A 21,150-nucleotide genomic window follows, 5' to 3' on the forward strand; every position below is an offset into this window, starting at 1 on the left:
TTGACATCACTAAGACAGGTTACTATCTCTGTTCAAAAAAGCAATTCTAGATGCCAGCAAAAAGAAATCCCTCTTTCATATCCTAGTTGCTCAAGTTCTACACAGTTCACTCAATTTCAGTTCAAGTGTTAAAACAAGCACTGCATAGTATGGAATCATTTTGCCTTCAAAACATGTAAATATCCCCAAATTTGTTACAGTTTTTGTAAGGTGGTTGATACACCCTGAGAGCCTGGGGCCTCTTCCTCTCTTCACTGAATTCATTATTGTTGCCTTTGTGTTTTGCTGATGGCTTGCTCACACTAGTGGCAGGTAGATATGGTTGTCATTGTAGAATCGAGTCATGAGACTTGTCTCAGCTATGTTACAATCGGCCATGACATTGCAAAATACCCAGATTGACTTACTTTTTCTGGCTTTGTAAATATTACAGCCTAAGAACCATGAAGTGCATTTCACTGTTTCTATCGTTTCTATAAAAGGCAGAAACATTCATATACACAATTAGCACGTTCAATTGCACATGTCATATGTTAATACCATATTAATGGATGCAAGTAAATAGGGCAGCAGTGACATGGTATTGGCATACCATCGGGATATGCCAATAAATGAATAAAAGAAAAACAATCTGGACAATGTGCCTTTCGGCAATTTGCTTTGTCCATATCTGTCATAAAACATTTATAACATATTGACCACAGAGAAGTCTGGGCATCCCTGCATAGACTGCTGCCCCCGCGACCCGGCCCCGGATAAGCGGAAGAAGATGGTATGGTATGGTATGACCACAGAGACTCTCCAAAAGCTCTTGAAATGGAGTTGACTCCAAGTTTAAGGCAGGATTACATTCTTTTTGTTGTTTCTCTGAGAGTTATTGCTTAAAGAGCAGTGTTTAGGTGAATTGTTTACACTGCACAGCCAAATAACAAGTCCTTCACTCCTATTTCATCATTTGTACAGTAACATCAGTGGCATCACATCAGAGGAGACTTGAGGTTTCACCCATTGCCATATCTGTAAGGTCTGTTTACAGTTCCATCCCTCAACCACATCACCAGAACAACATATAGCTTCCAGATCCCAAGATCCTCCAGATCCCACTAACAACGAATGTAGCACTCCTCCCAGCTCCCAATCACCCAAAATACTAAGCCCGTTCAAGAGTTTGTGATAGCTTTCTAACGTTCTTTGATCCTAGTGTTAGAAATCGGATGTTTCGTATAGTGGTTGAAATAATCTTTGCATACCCGGTCATGAAGGGAGAGGGTAATTCAATTATTTATTGTAGCATTTGATAGTCTATTAGCTCAATATGTTACAGGCTCAAGCTCATCTCACTCAATCTCATCTCTTCTCTTCTCACTGTAATGCTGGTTACAAGCTGATATATACATTGAAGGGCGTGTTTACCTAGCCAAGATCAGGTTTCCAAGACAATAACCCCCATGCCAAATGTTCAATGTAAACATTCCTGTGGAGTGCAACCTACAGAGAGATAATCTAAACAGAGATGTTTCTGTTGTTCTCATTATTCATATTGTAATTATTAATGCTCAGATTCCACACTCCCCCATTGTCAATATAGAAAAACAACATATTGATTACAGAAAACAAGAATAAATAACATTTGATAAAACATGAAAGTACAATTCAATTCCTAATGAAAAGAAAATGCCCATACACTTATTTTACATATGACTAAGACAAAACAACAAAAGGAGTATCTGACCAATGAGGTCTTATTGTTCCTCAAATGAACATGGATGTAGACAAGACAATTGATACACCACACTCTGACACATAACTCAATGTATGACATTCATCAATCCCTCCCACGCCTCAGACTATAAGGGTTGAGAAACATATTGACATCAACAGGCTACTATCAGTGTTCACGGTGTTCAGCAGAAAATCAGATGACAACATGACATCATGATTAAACAATCCCCCAAAGTCCATTGAACAATAGAAATAACCCTTGTCCGTATCATGATCCATGCAGCACTATCATACAAAAGACTCATGCATATCCTGTTGTACCTGTGAAAGATTCTACCTTTAAAATAGGGAAAACATCTACCTTTGACAGGGACCACCTATAATAGGGAACAATTCACTATACAAACATACAATGATAGCCGTCCCAATGTACAAATACGCCAAAGTCCAATATTGGGATTGTCATCGTACAGAGTTTCCCACCTGTCTTTCGAGAAACAAACCTTCATACCTATGAAATCACCACATCAGTTAATTTGGGAAAATCTTAGATTGTAAGGAATTAAGTTATTTTCCAATCAAGCATCCTTTAGTTCCTGTCTTCAGTTTTTCTTAAACTTGTATCATTGATGTAAAAGTTCCAGTATCAGTTATTGCAGTCAGTATGATGTGGACCCAGCAAATTGCCTGGTTTTCCTAACAGGTCAGCGTGGGTGTTGTGGAATAGTGAGTTTCCAACACTTTACTAAATCAAGAATAACACACAGTGTTGAGACCATGTGACCTTTCCAGTCAACTGGCCCGTGGTACTCTGACCTGTAGCAGGACTCAGATGGATTCTCATCTCATTGTCGATGATTCATCTGGAAATGGAGTGAGAAGCCAAGTGATCTGACCCTGGCATCGTTCTGCCAATGTGAGTGGTCAGGATTTGAAACAGATTCAACCAGTGTTGTTGTAGAAATCCTTCTTGAACATATTGCTGGTACTCAAACACTCTGTATCCAGTCAGTGACGTGATGTTACATCAAAAAAGGGGTTATGATGTCTCGATCTGTTGAAAGTATAACTGCAAAACAACGATTAGTTTTAGACTTTCATCCACTGGGTATTGTTCTGTCAACTCCCAATGAAGTCAATAGATCAGTCCTGAAAACTTGTGGAACTCAGATGTTCCATCATGAGAGTAAAGTGTACACCCTATTCAGACACGTTTCCATATAAGTCTGGGGCAAAGTTCCTTTTCCATCCAGAATTGGCTTGGTTGATGTTTGTTTCCTTTTGCTATATTAATGACCGATTGCTACTAGCAGTGGAATACTTTAGACTTTGCTTAGCCAAATCAGAAAAGGTTAGATCTATTCTATTCAACCATTAAAATGTCAAACAAAACAATTTCCAAATAAACCACTTAAAAACAAATCCTGTGAATGCAAAATGTAAAACATAACAGATGCCAATGCTCTGTTATAACTATGTGAACAGGAATATCTCAGTTTTTCATGTAACCAATTTAAGTACCAATTCGATTTGCATTGAGCCCTGAGCTCAACACTGCCCAATCCTAATATATTATCATATCAATGGAAAGTGACACCATGAGTGAATTCAGAACAATGACAAATACGTCCACAGGAGGCACCATCCCGTACCCGTACTGGCCATCATCTCAGGACGGACATGAAAAATAGAGAGTCGGTAATAGGGATGGATCTAGAATCCATTCGAAAAGGAGTGGCATACAGTATATTCATCAAAACAAAGTGAAAATGTTAAAAACAAAAACATTCACTAACACAATCAAAGACATCATGTGCAACACGGTCGCTTGTGCGAAGAAATTATAAACCATTTAACCTATTAACAAATTTGTCTGACATAGCTAAACAGCTCTCAAATTTGACTTTACCTCAGTACCATCACACAGGTCTGTGTGAAATTGTCTATAATTCATCCATTAAAATCCTGTAGTTTCTTGGTACATTACTAACTAAACAAGAAACCATGCAAGCCAAGTTCAGCCGGCCTGCAATAGAAAGTATTACCCTCTTGAGAGAGACACCCGGGTCGCCCACGTGAAAGTCTGTGTCACTAACCACTACACCACAAAGCTCTAAGTTAGAGGGGTGTCAGTATAGCCTCTTGTGTCTATCCTGAACAAATCCTCTTTTGCCACTGGCCGTTTTAATAGCTAATTAGCCATTTGTGAATGATATTGATACAGTTAAACTGACTAACATTTCTTACTAAGTTTACCTCCACCACAAATAGCATGTATGAACTGTTAGCTTTTGCCACTGACCGTTTGAACAGCTTATTAGCCAGTGATAGGCTTACTAGTATCTACTAACTTCTTAGGAATAATCATAAAAACTGTGCAATTGCTAGCGAGACTGAAGATGAACGTTTCCATGCCAGAAACAGTCGCAATATAACCGTTTACAGGCTTATAGGCTCACTATAAAGTAATTACTGTATGTTGTAGCCTGCAAATGTGTTTGTCTATCCTCACCCAAAAAGCATGCACGGATGCATACTTCGAAAATCCCCCAGAAACAGTAGCAAAATAACCGTAAACTGCCTTATTTCAGTCTTGCTATAATGTAGTCACTGGAGGTTTTATCCAGCAAAGTTTCATCTACACGGGATAATTCATAATGCGTACTTCGCTTCGCCTGCATGGAGATACGAACTTGGGACCTAAAGTTCGCATGTCTGCTTCTCTAACCAATATGCTATTTAACAAGCTCAGACTCAGTCAGTAACTCAGTCAGTCTTGATACAGTTAAACTTTATACAGTTAAACTGACTAACGTTTCTGACTTAGTTTACCTCCATCACAAATAGTGTCTATGAACTGTATGGCTTTTGCCATGTCTGTGGTTCTATTGATTGTTCTATCAGCAAAATGAGGTCTCTACCCTCACTCCTCTTTTGCCATTGGCCGTTTTAAAAGCTAATAAGCCATTTGTGAATTATATTGATACAGTTAAACTGAGTAACGTTTCTGACTTAGTTTACCTCCACCACAAATAGTGTCTATGAACTGTATGGCTTTTGCCACTGGCCGTTTGAAGAACTCACTTCAGTTGGTTGTTTCAAAATCATAAATTTCAACGTTTAAGCTATTAAGAGGAAAATATATTTAGCTTTCACTTTACGTTTGTCGGGGAAATTACCACAGATGAGACCAGTCTGAACACTCAAATGTAACCCTTAGTAATAGGCTACTCTGATGTAATGAGGTTGCCGTCCAGTTGTACAAATGCAACAGGAAAGGAGGACTGCAGCCTCTGGCATAACTTGTTCAAATTTAAATATCATGGCGCGAATAGGACACCATCAATAACGAAAAGGATCATTAACAACAATGCCTGGAGTCGAAATGGACAGAAAGAAAAATAATGTTTTCCAGCTCAACAAGGTGGATTCAGAGGAAGTTGTATATGGACAGATGGAGAGTGTGGTACAGACGAAGAGAGAAGACAAAGGAAAGTTAAGATGGCTGAGAAAGGACAACAGAGGTAAGGCGGGAAAGGTGACAAAGGAGACAATCAAAATGGACTGAGATTAATTTCGTTTGACAACCTGGCTGACCGACAGTAGTCACAAGGGTCCTGTCATCGACATATGATTTTTGTAAAAACTATCCCTTTAAATTCACAGGTGTGTGCCATTCTAAATCACGTCTAATCAAATTGAATATGTCACAGGTGGCTCCATACAAGTTCAGGAGACATCAAGGATGTTTAAAGGACACTGGATGCAGCTCAGCTACATTTGGAGTGTCAAGGCAAAGGGTCTGAATATTTATCTATATACACGAGTTGTCATACTTTCCTATACTTTTCGCATAGGACATTTCCTGCTGCACTGCAAGATGCAAAACCTCTGATCAGTGTTAATTGTCTATTCTAATTCTGGACAACATGTTTACAGCAGTTGGAAAAGGTGTGTTGTGCACATGATGGAAGTAAGATGTAATGTTCCACGGAGACGGAGGTAAATGCAGGGTTAAATGAGCTTTTTGATGAGAACCAAAAGAAAAACAAAACCCAGTGTCATGCACTACAGATACAAAATAGACTGTACACTGAAACACAGAACGCCACAATACAACAATGACCAACAAGGATGGGGAGAAAATGCCTGAACTCAATACACAGACTATCAAGGTGAACAGAAACAGGTGGGTGAAAGGAATATACTGATTAACTGAAATGAGAACAGGAAAGATCAAACAAGGACATGACAAACCAAGAACACACAAAACACGGACCGGAAAATCCTGTCACATAAGAGATGCGCTAAATATGCATTATTTCACATGAAAAAAATCAAATGGCTAAAATTATGTCATAATTACCAGCCTTCGATGTTGGCAATTAGAAACCACCACAGAAGGAAAACAAGACACACGAGAAATGGACATTAGACTGCTGTCCTTTGGTATGATGAGTCAAAATTTGAGGTTGCAACCACCGCGTCTTTGAGAAATGCAGAGTGGGTGATTGGAAGATCTCTGCTTGTGTGGTTTTCACCATGAAGTAGGAGGAGGTGTGATGTAGCGGGGGTACTTTACATGTTACACTTTCGGTGACTAAATTAAAATTCAAGACACATTCAACTGCAATGGCTCGCACTGCCTTGTGCAGTGATACGCCATCCCATCTGGTTTGTGCTTCATGGGACTATCCTTTGTTTTTCAACAGGACAATGACCCAAAACACACCTCCAGGCTGTGTACAGACTATTTTACAAAGAAGCAGATGGATGGACTGTTGCATCAGATGACGTGGCCTCCACAATCACCTGACCTCAACACAGTTGAGATGGTTTGAGCTCAGTAAAGCTGGTGGAATATCAAATCACTAATTTACTTAACTGGCAACAGGTTAGTAACATGATTGGTTATTAAAAGATCATTCCAGAGAGGATGGGCCTGTCAGAAGTGAGGATGGGGAGGGTTCACCACTCAGAGAAAGTGCCACAATTTAAGAATAATGTATCATAATGTAAAATTGCAGTTTTGGGGGTCTCATCATCTACAGTATATAATATAATTAAAAGATTCAGAGAATCTGGATTAATCTTGGTGCATGGGACAAGGGCAAAAAACATTATTGGATGGCCATGATCTTGGGGCCCTCAGACGGCACTGCATTGAAAACAGACATGATTCTATAGTAGAATGCAGTCCTGGGGACTGGGGGACTGCATGTCCCCAGGAACACTTCCGAAAACCATGGTCTGTGAACACAGTATGTTGCTGCATTCACAAATGCAAGTTAAAACTATTCCATGCAAAGAAGAAAACATACACAAATAACATCCAGAAACGCCAGCGCCTTCTCTTGGCCTGAGCTCATTTTAGATGGACTGAGGGACAGAGGAAAACTGTCCTATGGTCTGACAAATCAAATCAAAATGTGATATTGTTTTTTTGGAATCATGAATGCCACATCCTTTGGGCTAAAGAAGAGAGGCACCATCTGGCTTGTTATCAGCACACAGTGCAAACGCCAGCATCTGTGATGTATGGGAGTGTATTAGTGCACATGACATGGGTGACTTGCACATCTGTGAAGGGACCATAAATGCTGAACAATATACTGTATACAGGTTTACATATGCTGCCATCCAAAAGACATATTTTTCAGGGAAGGCCACGCTTATTTCAGCAAGTCAATGCCAAACCACATTCTCTACGTATCAAAACAGCATTGCTCTGTAGTAACTGAGTCTGTGTGTTAAACTGGCCTGCCTGCAGTCCAGACCAGTCCGCTATTGAAAACATTTAGCGCATTATGAAATGATATACAGCAAAGGAGACTCCGAACTGTTGAGGAGATTAAATCCTATATCAAGCAAAAACGGGACAACATTCCACTTTCGAACTACAGCAATTGATCTCCTCAGTTCCCAAACACTTACAGTGTTAAAAGAGGAGGTGATGCAACACAGTGGTAAAGATGGCCCTGTCCCAACTTGGTTGAAACATGTGGCTGGCATCAAATTCAAAATGAGCTTGAATTTTTCCAAGAACAATAACATTTCTCAGTTTCAACCTTTGATATGTCATCTCTGTACTATTTTCAATTAAATATAGAGATACATTATTTACATCATTGGATTCTGTTTCTTTGCAATTTACAATAAAAAAAAATGGAAACGGGGTTGTATATCTTACTGTACATTTTTGTATACCCACACTGTATACAAACACCCACACAAACTGTTGATTACTGTAAATAAATGCATACAATTCACACACTGCTAATATTCCTCTAGCCCATATGAACAAAGCTGAGCGTATAACATATTCCCATAAATGTTGTTGAAAGTCGATTTTTTGTAGTAGGTTCCTATTCTGTTTACTGTCCCTTAATATTGTCCCATACAAGCAGCACCTTCGCACTAAGTAAAACAAACAATCCCCCATTCCAGTTTCTACTCAGTTTCTACTAAAATATATTGTGCAATAATTTCAAAAGTACTTGGTCCTAACTTTCTCAATCAAGCTTTGCACATAGTGGTTGTTATCATTTGATTAAGTCTATTCACATTGGGAGTAGGCATGGTTATTTGACAAGACATTAAAGAGCAACAATTGCCAATTCCAAATATGTACATAAAGTAATGCTTCCTTATAACTACTTTAACTTAATTTCAACAAAAAAAATCCTTGTCTTTTATGCATCTATTGGGATTACAAGCATGAAGAAAATAATGCACAATCAAAATAAAAAGTCTGTCAAGAATATTTTATTGTTGGTTTGGTATTTTATATTGGGGCCATTTTGATTAAAATGTCATTGCCTTCATTCATTTTCAGTGATGTTACTGTTGAACTTTTCACACTAGAATGTTTCTGCCCATAAAATGTGAGTTATCGTCACTGTCTTTGCAGGTATTATTTTTGTGCATTCACATACAGTACACACATAAACGCACACAATGGACTCTGACAGTGAAGCCATCCAGACTTTCTTCTAAGCTTATCAGTTAACTGTGGCTTGCCATTGCTGTGTGACACAAATGTCTCTGTTTGGATGATTTCTTTACATACATCAATTTAGGAAGTGACCTTGTCAGTGTATTGTGTATGTTTGCAAGGAATGCTCCTTTCATTGGGCTGTAAACGTTGTCCAGGTTTTATCATGTTTTTGACAAGTTGGTAGGATCTGGAAATATCTTGTTTACGGTATGTGTAGTTAAAATCCACCATGATTGACATTGTTGAAATTGGGTGTTTGATTTCTACATCAGTAATCTGGTCAAAGAGTAGATGTGAAGTGGCACAGGCATTTTTATACAATATTCTATTCACTCAGTATAGCTATTAAAATAATGTGACTATTTGCAACAGCCTGTTTTCTGCATTGTGTTCTTATTGAGAAATTAACCAATATTTGAGAAATTAACCAATATTGAGAAATTAACCAATATTCAAAAGCTCATAAATAATTATTATATTCTTTAAAAGTACTTAATAACCTGAGTGAAAACTAAAATAACTAATTATATAACTAATAAAAAAGAATAATCAAAATAAACAATTTTAAAAGATTTCTGTAGTTATTTAGTGCTACCAGAGTTTTTCTAATGGGGGTACTATACCATGATTGAGGTATAATAGCTGATATGTAATTGTCAGCACTGATTGTGACACACAGGCAGAGAGATCATTCATTGTGCCTTTGAACCGTCTACCAAATTCAGACAGAAAACACCACGTATGAGTTTAACTATTTATTAAAGAACTTAAGTACAGCCCTGTACATGCAAGTCGTGGCATTAGAGATGCTCATTGCCATCACGTGATCGTGTATACGATACCACCACAAAAACATACCTTGATATTATTTATACAATTCCCATGGCAATGAGCAAGGTACACAGTAACGATCCCCCCCACAAGGAACACAGAGACGAACAGGTAAGGCCGGGGTGGTGGGTGGGCGCACACCCGCATGCTGTACGAGCTCAACACCGACTGAGTGAGTAACCTGATGTTTATATCAGGTTACAATCAGGTTTACAATCTGACGTGATGAGGGCGATCATGCATCAGCTGATGCATGCTCCCAATTATCACTCGGGTTTCCTGGCTGAACTGGCTACGCTAATTCTCCGTTAGTCTGTCTTTTTCAGCCTACCGCTGATTGTAACATCTAGCTAAAATATATATTTCATCCATTAACTGGTGTCAGTGACAATCAAATGTTTTTACGTCCAGTGTATTTTTCCTCTCAATAGCAGCATGTTTTAAGTTTCGTAAAGGACAACATTTAAAGGGGTTGCGAAAGACCAACCAACAAACTTTATGCTAATAATACTGGGTAGTAAGTATGTTACTTTTACACACATACTGCACAATATGTATTTGAATACAGAGTGAACTCCAAAAGTATTTGGCCAGTGTCATTTGAATTTTCTTATTGGGTTAAAGTGTAAACTGTCTGCTTTCCTTCATATCAGATGAACAATTCATGTATGGGCATGTATCATATGGCAGCCACTGGAACCGGCTCACTTGTTTTCATTGAAGATGTAGCTGCTGACAGCAGCAGTAGGATGGATTCTGAAGTGTGCAGAAAAATCTGTCTACTCAAACTATTGCCTTAAAACTCATTGGATGGCACTTCACAATTCTTGAGGAGAACCTGCAGCCCACTGCCAGTAAGTTGAAAATGGGGAGATGATTCACGTTTCAACATGGCAATGACACAAAGCACATGGCCAAAGTAACTGTACAGTGGCTAAAGGACAAAAACGTGAGTGTCCTTGACGGGCCTAGTCAGAGCACTGACCTAAATCGAGAATCTGTCTTTGAACAATTCTCCAAGGTAGAATGGGCAATAATGGCACAGTCTAGCTGTGCAAAGTTAATATAGGGGTATTCAAAATGTTTCGTGGCTTTAGTTCAAGCGAAAGTTGGTTCCACCAAATATTAACTCAGGTGTGTGTTAAGTTATCCAAATAGAGTATTTTACTGTTTTAATTTTAATTCATTTTCTAATTACATTATTGCCGGACCGTGTAATTGGTGCCAGCCAAGAAGAGCGAATGTCTCTAATTGAGTGGGTGACTGACTAATTGGATACTTATTAAATAGCGTAGTGGTTAGAGACGTTTACTGCCATGTAGCTGACCGGTGTTTGATCCTTATCTCGGACAGTATAAAGTTTGCATTAGGATATGTACAATATAGACAAAAACTTTGTTGACTACAAGCTTCAGTAGCTACATTATAGTAAGCCTAAAATAAAACTGTTTACGGTTATATTGTGACTATTTCTGGTGGATTTTGGAAGTTTGCATTGGTGCATGCTTTTTGGCAACACCTTGCGCAGTAGAAAAGGAGGGGTTTCCACAAATCTCTCATCTTTTCACTTGACGAAAGTCAGTTATCATAATTGATATTAATAGTTATTGTATTGATGTCATTCACGAATGAAAGAACAACGTACATTGTTGTGCCATGAAATGAATTAGCTTTGGTATTGAAAAGTTAATCTTCAGTCTCGCTAGCAATTGCTCAATTCTTATGACTATTCCAAGCAGTAAGTCAGTAGATACTAGTAAGCCTATTACTGGTTAATAAGCTGTTAAAACGGCCAGTGGAGAAAGCCATTCAGTTCATAGATGCTATTTGTGGTGGAGGTAAACTTAATAAGAAACGGAAGTCAATTTAACACAATGCTTAATGGTATCTAGCCATTCAAACTTGATGTTAATGTGTGAAAATTATCTAATGTTTTGCTGGCCTTATTCACAAACTATGTTTTCTTTTACATCACGTGGACGGCCGTGTGTGAGTGCATCGCTTACCTGGAGAACACGTCACCAGGATGCACTATGGAAAGGAGGAAAGCCAGCAGAGGCAGTGTGATGCTTTGGGCAATGTTCTGCTGGGAAACCTTGGGTCCTAGCATTCATGTGGATGGTACTAGATACATGGCACACATGTACCACCTACCTAAGTATTGTTGCAGATCATGTGCACCCTTTCATGGCAACGGTATTCCCTGATGGCATTGGCCTCATTCAACACAAAGCAAAAAGGGTTTAGGAATGGTTTGAGTAACACAACAACGAGTTAAAGGTGTTATCTTGGCCTACAAATTCCCCAGATTCTCAATCCAATCAAGCATCTGTGGGATGTGCTGGACAAACAAGTCCGATCCAAGGAGGCCCACCTTGCAACTTACAGGACTTATAGGATCTGCTGCTAACATCTTGGTGCCAGATACTAAGATGTTAGCACTAAGATGGGGTCTAGTGGAATCCATGCCTCGACAGGTCATGGCTGTTTTTTAGCGGCAAAATGGGGACCTACACAATATTAGGCAGGTGGTCATAATGTTATGGCTAATTGGTATATTCTCTAATGAAAGCTGATATTATGTCCTTTAACCTCTTCATCAACGTTTCACTTCATATCATATATGTTGGAGTACAGAGCTAAATTAATCAACCTTACAAATACCTACAGTATGGAATGCATCTCCAGTGACATTTTCAGTTTCTGTTCAGTACTGGCTACAGTTTAGCAACAACTTTCATAATACTAAATCATAACGCTTTCACAAATACACTAGCCAATGAACATCAGCTGGTATTTTTTGCTGTTACTTGATGCCAACCTAGAACTTAACTTTAACTAACATAGAAAACATAATATATCCGTCTTCCATGTATGTTTTGAAAATGGAGTACAATAGTGATTTGTCATGTATATTTCATTTTTTCTCTTCAAAATGTCACTAAAGTTTAGCATTAAGTAAAATTTACTGCAACCACCCATGCATGAATATCTTGTTTTAATGATTAATTTACCAATGATATGATAACATGGCTTTTTTTACAACATGGCTTTTACGAATATTTTAGCATTATCATTTTATATTTTGTTTATTCTTTTTATTTCCTTTACTTTTTAAAAATAACCTATATGTTTTATATATTTTTTATCATTATTTTAATGTGTTTCTATTTTTATTGTGTGTAAAGCAGTTTGTGTAATTGTACTAGAAAAGTGTTATACAAATAAAGTTATTATTATTATTTACTGAAAGATTGATTGAAGAAGACACATGAGAAAGCAGGCATAGTCTGTGAAAGAGATGGTCTGTTGAACTTGGACCTCCAAGAAGTCCCAACAACAAATAAAATATATTTTTTCATAAACATTAATAAGTTGTCAGTATTGAAATTAAGTAGTAAAATGCTCTCTCATCACAGCCCCTAAACTGGCCTTATTCACAAACTACCAGCAAGGGATGTGAGATGGAAGAATCTATTAGCACACACATTTAAATGGCTCTTTACCAACAGGGAGTTTGTAAATATAGAACAGGTAGCAGGTGCTCATTCAAATGAAAATTGCAATTGTGTTTAAACAAAAACAGTTTTATCAGTGAATGCACATTGTTCCATGGGGCTCAGAGTTTAATAAGTCTGTCATTTTCTCTGGCGTCTAAAAACCCACAGAAGAATCATGCTGTTGAAAAGGATTTCAAATAGACTGTGTTTTTAGTCTGTATACTGTGGAGGTAGTGGGTGCACTGACGGTGAAAAACAATACTTACCTAAAATATAATGCAAGACAATTATTAGATGGAGCTTAGGGTGACAAGTTTAAGAAATCAATTTATCTTTCTATTAAAAAAAAAGTTTTTTGTCTACTTCCATTGTTATTTGTCTATTTTAGGTATTCAATTATCAGACCTATTTCATTCCCTTTTAATAAAGAATGTGAACTTGCAATTTAATCTCTTAACTGACTAACAACTAAACTTAACACAATCTTAGAGCAGATTATAGCACTGTTTGCGGATGTGTGCAGTTTCACTGTATTGGGAGGGTCCGGGGGGGGGGTCCGAAAACCAGTCAGTATCTGGTGTGACCACCATTTGCCTCACGCAGTGCAACACATCTTCTGTGTTCATTGTCCATAACGCACGCCTTCCCATACCATAACCCCACCGCCACCATGGGCCACTCGATCCACAACGTTGACATCGGCAAACCGCTCACCCACACAACGCCATCTGCGTATATGTCTGCCATCTGCCCTGTACAGTGAAGACCGGGATTCATCCATGAAGAGAACACCTCTCCAAAGTGCCAGACGCCATCAAATGTGAGCATTTGCCCACTCAAGACGAACTGCAGTCAGGTTGAGACCCCGATGAGGACGACGAGCATGCAGATGAGCTTCCCTGAGACGGTTTCTGACAGTTTGTGCAGAAATTCTTTGGTTATGCAAACCGATTGTTGCAGCAGCTGTCCGGGTGGCTGGTCTCAGACGATCTTTGAGGTGAAGATGCTGGATGTGGAGGTCCTTGGCTGGTGTGGTTACACGTGGTCTGCGGTTGTGAGGCCGGTTGGATGTACTGCCAAATTCTCTGAAACGCCTTTGGAGATGGCTTATGGTAGAGAAATGAACATTCAATTCACGGGCAACAGCTCTGGTGGACATTCCTGCAGTCAGCATGCCAATTGCATGCTCTCTCAAAACCTGCAACATATGTGGCATTGTGCTGTTTGATGAAACTGCACATTTTTGTGGCCAGCCAAAGGCACACCTGTGCAATAATCAATCTGTCTGATCTGATCTGATATGTCACACCTGTGAGGTGGATGGATTATCTCAGCAAAGGAGAAATGCTCACTAACACAGATTTAGACAGATTTGTGAACAATATTTGAGAGAAATAGGCTTTTGTGTACATAGAAAAAGTCTTAGATCTTTGAGTTCAGCTCATGATAAATGGGGGCAAAAACTAAAGTGTTGTGTTTATAATTTTGTTCAGTGTAGGTCTATACTAAATAGTGAAGAATCACTGAATATGTAAATAAACAGATTTGAAATTTTTCGGGTTCAGTTAATAATAGTGGGCTAAGTGTCACATCCTGACATTTCAGGCCTGCCGTGCCACTGGAGTCCAATGCCTTCTCTTGCTCATTTGGACCACGGATACCTGTTTGTTATTATTACCCTCACCTGTGTTCCTTATCACTGTTCTTATTTAACTTCCTTCTTCCTTCCTTGTTTCTTGTTGGTCATTATTTTTAGTTTCATGTTTTTTTTCTTTATCCAAATCCTTTTATCCCTGCACCAGTTTCCTGCCTTAGCTTTCACCATTTCAGCAGAATGGTGTGAACAGGCTGGGTTTTGATAAAGTAATATGCTCTTTAATTTTGAGTCTGGAACCCTCACTGGCATGAGCAACATACTCAGTGGTTTAATGTGTATTTATTCCAATTATATGACAACAAACATGAACAAACATTCTAACAGAATTGTATTTATTTATTGACTTGTTTATCAGTGAGCATGCTTTTCATGTTTCATTGGCTGCTACAGATACAACCCAGGTGTTTATTTGATTAGTTCTATATTTATATAGAACATTAGAATTATTTGAACAAACAATACTCTTGTTGTTTCTTTAGAACACTTTTTACAAAGGCTTGACCCAAAAAAGTTCTTCATGGAAGCAAAAAGATTATACCTGGAAAATAAAAAGGTTTTTCAAAGGGTTCTCCCACTAGTTAGGCCGAATAGCCAATCTATGTTCTAGATTCCAACTTTTTTCTTTTTTGAGAGTCAACGGGTGTTAGATATTTCACATCAGTATCCTCCAATAACAGGGCAGAGACAGCTGGGACCATGGTGTCAAAGAAGATGTAAAGAGCTGCTCATGACCCTCAGGCTCCAACCAATCAATAAGAAAGAATGAGCAAAAGATTTCATCAAAGTGTTCTCCCACAGAGACCGCAGAAGAACTGTTTTGGAACCCTTGTTTCAGAGAGTGTAGCCTTGAGATGCAGCAAAAAGAAGACTCCCATATCTCTGGCCTCAGCATGGTCTCTCAAGATCTTAAAGACAAAAAGCGCCTTCCGGGAGACATGGATGAGCTACAAATTATCTGTGAGTTACCTGTCTGCCGCCTTTCCTCCTGCTATTCTAAGGGGGGAACTCAAGAACATGCTTTGTGTTTCTGTTAAGGTGGTAAGTTATCAATCTGAGAAAATAAATTATAATTTCTTATATGTGAAGGAAGATGAGAAACAGATGCACTATCAGTAACAGATGATACTATGTATTTTTTGTTATTCTTATGGTCTCTACACTGACGATTTATATATTTTATGTAGAGTACATTTACATATGTCTTTGTCAAAACTGTTTACCCTTTAAGCAGGAATTATTTAGTTGACCTTTCTATGTTAGAGGAGTATATATATATATATATATATATATAATCTGCTAAATAATCTGCTAAATATCAACAACACTGCTCTCCTTCACTCCATTCTGTTTCCATTCATCTCCCCCTCTCTCTCATTGCTTGTCTCTTGCATTCCACCCTCTCTCTTTATCTCTCAATGAATTTCGCATTTTTTCTGGAAGTCTTTATTTACCTTGAACTAAATATCCTCCACCCGCCTCTTTGGAAAGTATCTACGACCTTAATGTCTGATCCTGCTTTCTGCTTTAATTAGAGGAAACATGAGGGCCTAAAACAAAGGATGATGTAGCCAACACACTGAATTCAGCCTCTTGTTAGGCCCCCTTACAAAAGGCAGAGCTTCTCTTACATTAAAAGCATAAAGTGTGCTGGCGTGGAACAAATGGTGCTAATAGGTTGGAGTTGCATAATGAGTTCCATACATAATCTTAAGGTCAATCCATCTCTCTAACTGCATTCAGGTTAAACCAGGATTTCTTTTTCAAACCTACTGAGGGATGGATTGAATCGGCTATTTTTCCACCCCTAGTCTTGAGATGCAACCCCCTAGAGCAAGGCATGGCAGTGCTCTTGTTTAATTGGACTGGATTATAAATTCTATCAGCTTATAAATGCTATTATACCTTACTAAGTAGATTATATTGTGATTTTCAGTGATGTGGTGGAGCGGTCCTGCAATACAATCTTCAATGGAATATAGAGTCAGTTATACACACAGATGTTCCATCACATTTGAAGATTATACATTATGTTCTCTATTAAAATACTCTAATACTGCAATTAAATAATATTATTTTATAATAAATATGTTTTTTATGAGCCTCGTATTACTCATATTTTCTATGGGTTTTCCATGAATACTCTCCTTTCCAATATAATTGAACATGTTCTCTCCTTTGTTCCCATTCTGTAGCATAACAAGAAAAAAAAGGTTGATTCACTGCAATGCAAGAAAAGGTTAGACTTCAGGATTGTTGAGGAAAATGTAGGTTTCAATCATTTAGAAGGTGTGACCTTTGACGAAAGGGCCTAATCAGTCGGGACTCTTTCTGTATGTGGAGCTTCGTTTTCTGAGAAGTCTGTCTGGCACAGGCTGGGGATTTACTGTAACTTCTGTCACAAGACTGATGTTAGAACCTTTCCCTTTCTCATGTCAGTGTCACGTTGTAGGAGGGGTGCACTTTCAGTTGACAATTAGTATAGAGTATAATCTTCAAAAGATTATATTTAAACATATAATATGAATGAATTTGGGTCATAAACAATAACAAAACCTTGTTAGAAAACAATCATTGTAGCCATATAGTAAATAATTGTTTGAAAAAACTAATTTATGAAAGTCATGTATACTGTTAGTGGAACAATTGAAATGAGTGCTATTTATATAAAAAGAAAAGAAAACACATTTGAGAATTAAATCAAGACTCCCAGTTTCTGATCTGCCACTTTGCTATGGGGGGTGGAGTCTACAATATAAAAATGCATTTATTATGTTTTCTTTTTTTTTTTTTTACCTAGATTCAGTCTTTATGGGAGATCAGAACAATGGAAATGCATGTTGAGAGGGCCATTCAAACTTTAGCTACCAGCTTTCAAAACTGAAGCTGGTTATACTGTTTCTTTTCCAGTTTCCTGTTATTGTTTAGTTTGGTTTTACTCTTAAATCATTTAGGGGAATAAAAGGCAACATTGTCCATTGTCATTGGACTAGTGAAGGGAAATCAAGGCTTCCAGAAGCATAATTGGTTTTCATCAAACTGCTCCAAAAACGGTATTCTCTCAAAAACATATTCGCTATGCATTTCAACACACTACAGAGTGGTGACCCCTATGGAAGCGTATTGTTAACTTAATTCAAATGTTAATGCAATCCATTTTAATTTTCCACTTTTGCTTGCATTATTTCAGTCAATTATGAAAATGAAAATGCAATCATGTGATTAGCATTTTAATTTTCATGCACGAGTATGCACATTTCGCTGTCAATATGAAAATGTTAATGAAAAGCCATTTGGCATTTCATTTTCAAAGTCATGCCTCCGCTTTGTGGTTAACAAAATTGAAATTTGAATTCACATTTGAAAAGTAAGAAACAGCCCCACCCTTTGCAATTTAATTTCAATTAATGAAAGTGGCATTGCGATGTGATCACATTTTCATGTTATATGGCCCTGTCAGGCTACAATCATAGATGTATGGGCACAATGGCAACTGCAGGGTGCAAGTAATGTTGGATTTCAAAGATCATATTGAAAGCATTTTGATTTCCTGGTGAGATGCTCATGACAGTATAGAAATGACAGTTGAAAATGTTTTACAAATAATATGTCACAATCACTAATAATGACCAATTAGTGTTGGCAAATTTAACAGGAGCTCTGGATCATTTTAATTAACATTTGACTTTTGTTAACCACAAAGCGGGTTTTCAGTAACCTTTTAATATTGACAGGGAATGTTCATACCAGTACATGAAAATCACATTGATTGCATTTTAATTTTCATATTGACTGAAATAATGCAGGCAAAAGGGGAAAATTAAAATGCAATGTGGGACCGCATTAACATTAGAATTTAGTTAACAATACACTTCCATAGACACCTGCTGGTCAAAAATAAGTAGGTCTATTGTAAATGTTATTGTTTTGCCTCAGTCTTGGTGACTGAGTGGATTCGACCAAGCGAATAGTACAATGATAGACAAGATCAAATCCTATGTCCAGCTGAATTTTTATCAATCTCCAGATAAACAATCATTTAAAAAACTTTTGCATCATTGGTACAATTAAGGCTGCCGAAGACAAAATTATCTCATAACCTACACCGAAACCTAAATATCCTAAATAGTTACTTCAACAAGTCTGCTTGTACATGAAACAAAGTAAGACTGAATTCAACACTGTTAACCATGCCTATTTTGCTATCATTTAGGTGCAAAATACGGGGGAGCACACTGGAAAATAACTTGGTATGGATGTGCCCATGTGCTAGTCATTAGAGTTTCACATCTTATGTTGGCTTTGAAAAAGGCATGTGATGCACGGACGGCCTTTATCACATGGTGATCGTACATCTGAAAAATAAATCTCTTAGAGAAACTGATGCTTGAATTAAACATTCATAACAGATGGTGCCTCAGATGCTTGATTTAAGACGTTATATTAAACAGACGAAAATTTATTTCTTAATAATACATAAAAAATGTAGTGTTGCCGGTGTTACAACAAAATTATATATATATAAAAATTATTATATGGACTCAATCCGGCCGTTCCAAAGCAATTATATATATTATATATATATATATATATATATATATATATATATATATATATATATATATGTCCACAGCTCTTCACGTTGAGCTATTGATCAGCTGATGTGCTTGCAAAATTTCTAAGACAACTGTAACAGTTTAAAAGTCTAAAGTACATTTGAAAACCATTTATTATTGATAAGGGATCATGTGCTGGCCAAAATAATTTCAGTTACAGCTAAATTTGTGAATTTCAATTTCATAAGGTCAAGAATTGATAAGGCTTTAGATTAATATATATTTTTACTGTTATTAGGATGTTAGAGCCAAAAGAGATGGGTAATTTAAAATTCTCTGACATCATATCCCTAGTTGGAAAGGTTCAATGGAAAGCGCAAAAGCTTTCAAATCAGCAGTTCCGAAATCCTATCAGATGGTTGCGTGACGTCCGAAAATCACAGTAATGTTGCTTGGATTCAAGCCTTGGCACTTTTGCATCAACCACACTGGGTTGAAATTTCGTAGCAAGCCTCGAAGCTTTGGCTTTGTGCGGCCCATCACTACCCAAGACTCTCAGTAGCTACTCAACCAATCAACAACAAATGACAGATTGCAGTCAAAATAAAGTGTAATCATTACTTGAATAGAAAATGTCTCAAATTAAGGGATATCATTTTGCTCACCCAAGGAAAGTATTTTTTTTTAGGAAATACACTGCTAAAAAAAAATAAAGTGAACATGCAATCATCACAGTTTAACACCAAGTCAATTCGTTCAGGGATATAAATCTGTCCAGGACACCATCCACCGTCTCATCTGGAGCATGCCCAGATGTTGTCGAGAGTGCATAGAGGCACATGGGGGCCATACACATTACTGAGTCACATTATGAGTTGCCATGATGAAATTCACGCAAGTTGGAACAGCCAATGATTTCAATTGTTTACTTAGATTTTCAGATTATGTTTGAATCCAGCACTCAATCTGTGATTTTGGTTTCCATTGACCGTTGTAACTTTGTTCTCAACAAATTACTCAAGATTTTGATCTTTAATCTATTTCCTTCATTGACCCAATGTGTGATTTAAGTAATCTCTTTTTTTTTTGGAGCAGTGTATTTACATGCTAAATTCCAACCACATTCATTGATAGAAGGTAAACCCAATTTAACCACCCCCAAAAAAGGATTTAACAATAATTTTCTTTAAACCATTTATACAATTTCATTCAAATGAAATGCAAATGAATAGTGCTGAGAAAGTAAGTACACCCCTACCTTCATCGGTGGTATTAACATACCTTAGACAGAAGGTAGTTGTGTTCACCATCCTGTTGTCAACCCATGATTAATGTTCAAGAATCAATTTAGCAAGAACATGTGTTCATGACCCTAAAATAATCAATATTCTCCTACCTAGACCGACAATGTAATAGACTAAACTCTTATTTGTTATCTTTTTTTCAATGCCCGTAATGTCTGACTTAAAAGATCAACGTATTGATCAAATAAAGAAAGGGCTTGGGAGGCACAATAATTCTGTTTTCCCCACCTGAGGGATCTGCAATTTTCCCCTAAATGGGAAAGGTCTAGGGGATAAAGGCAAATTGGAGAGAAAAACTATGCCATCAGCAGGGCCGAAGGGAAAACTGCACAGCTTATCAGTTAGAAAAGCACAGGCTGCTCTGTAGCAAGCTATCACAAGTGCAAATGAACTATTGTTTTTTATGAGAACTGTCTTTTGTAAAAAGGGACCTGCTGATGCATGATGCGGTGCAACAGAGAGAGCAGATAGAAGTTATTCCATCTATACTCTGTGGTATCCAATGTGTTAGAATCGATAGTGCTTGATTAATTTGTCCTTTTCTTATTGTTTTATACTCGCTCTTGAAGCCCTCACCACTCTTTTT

This window comes from Esox lucius, chromosome 19 (assembly GCF_011004845.1).
Source record: "Esox lucius isolate fEsoLuc1 chromosome 19, fEsoLuc1.pri, whole genome shotgun sequence".
Lineage (NCBI taxonomy): Eukaryota > Metazoa > Chordata > Actinopteri > Esociformes > Esocidae > Esox > Esox lucius.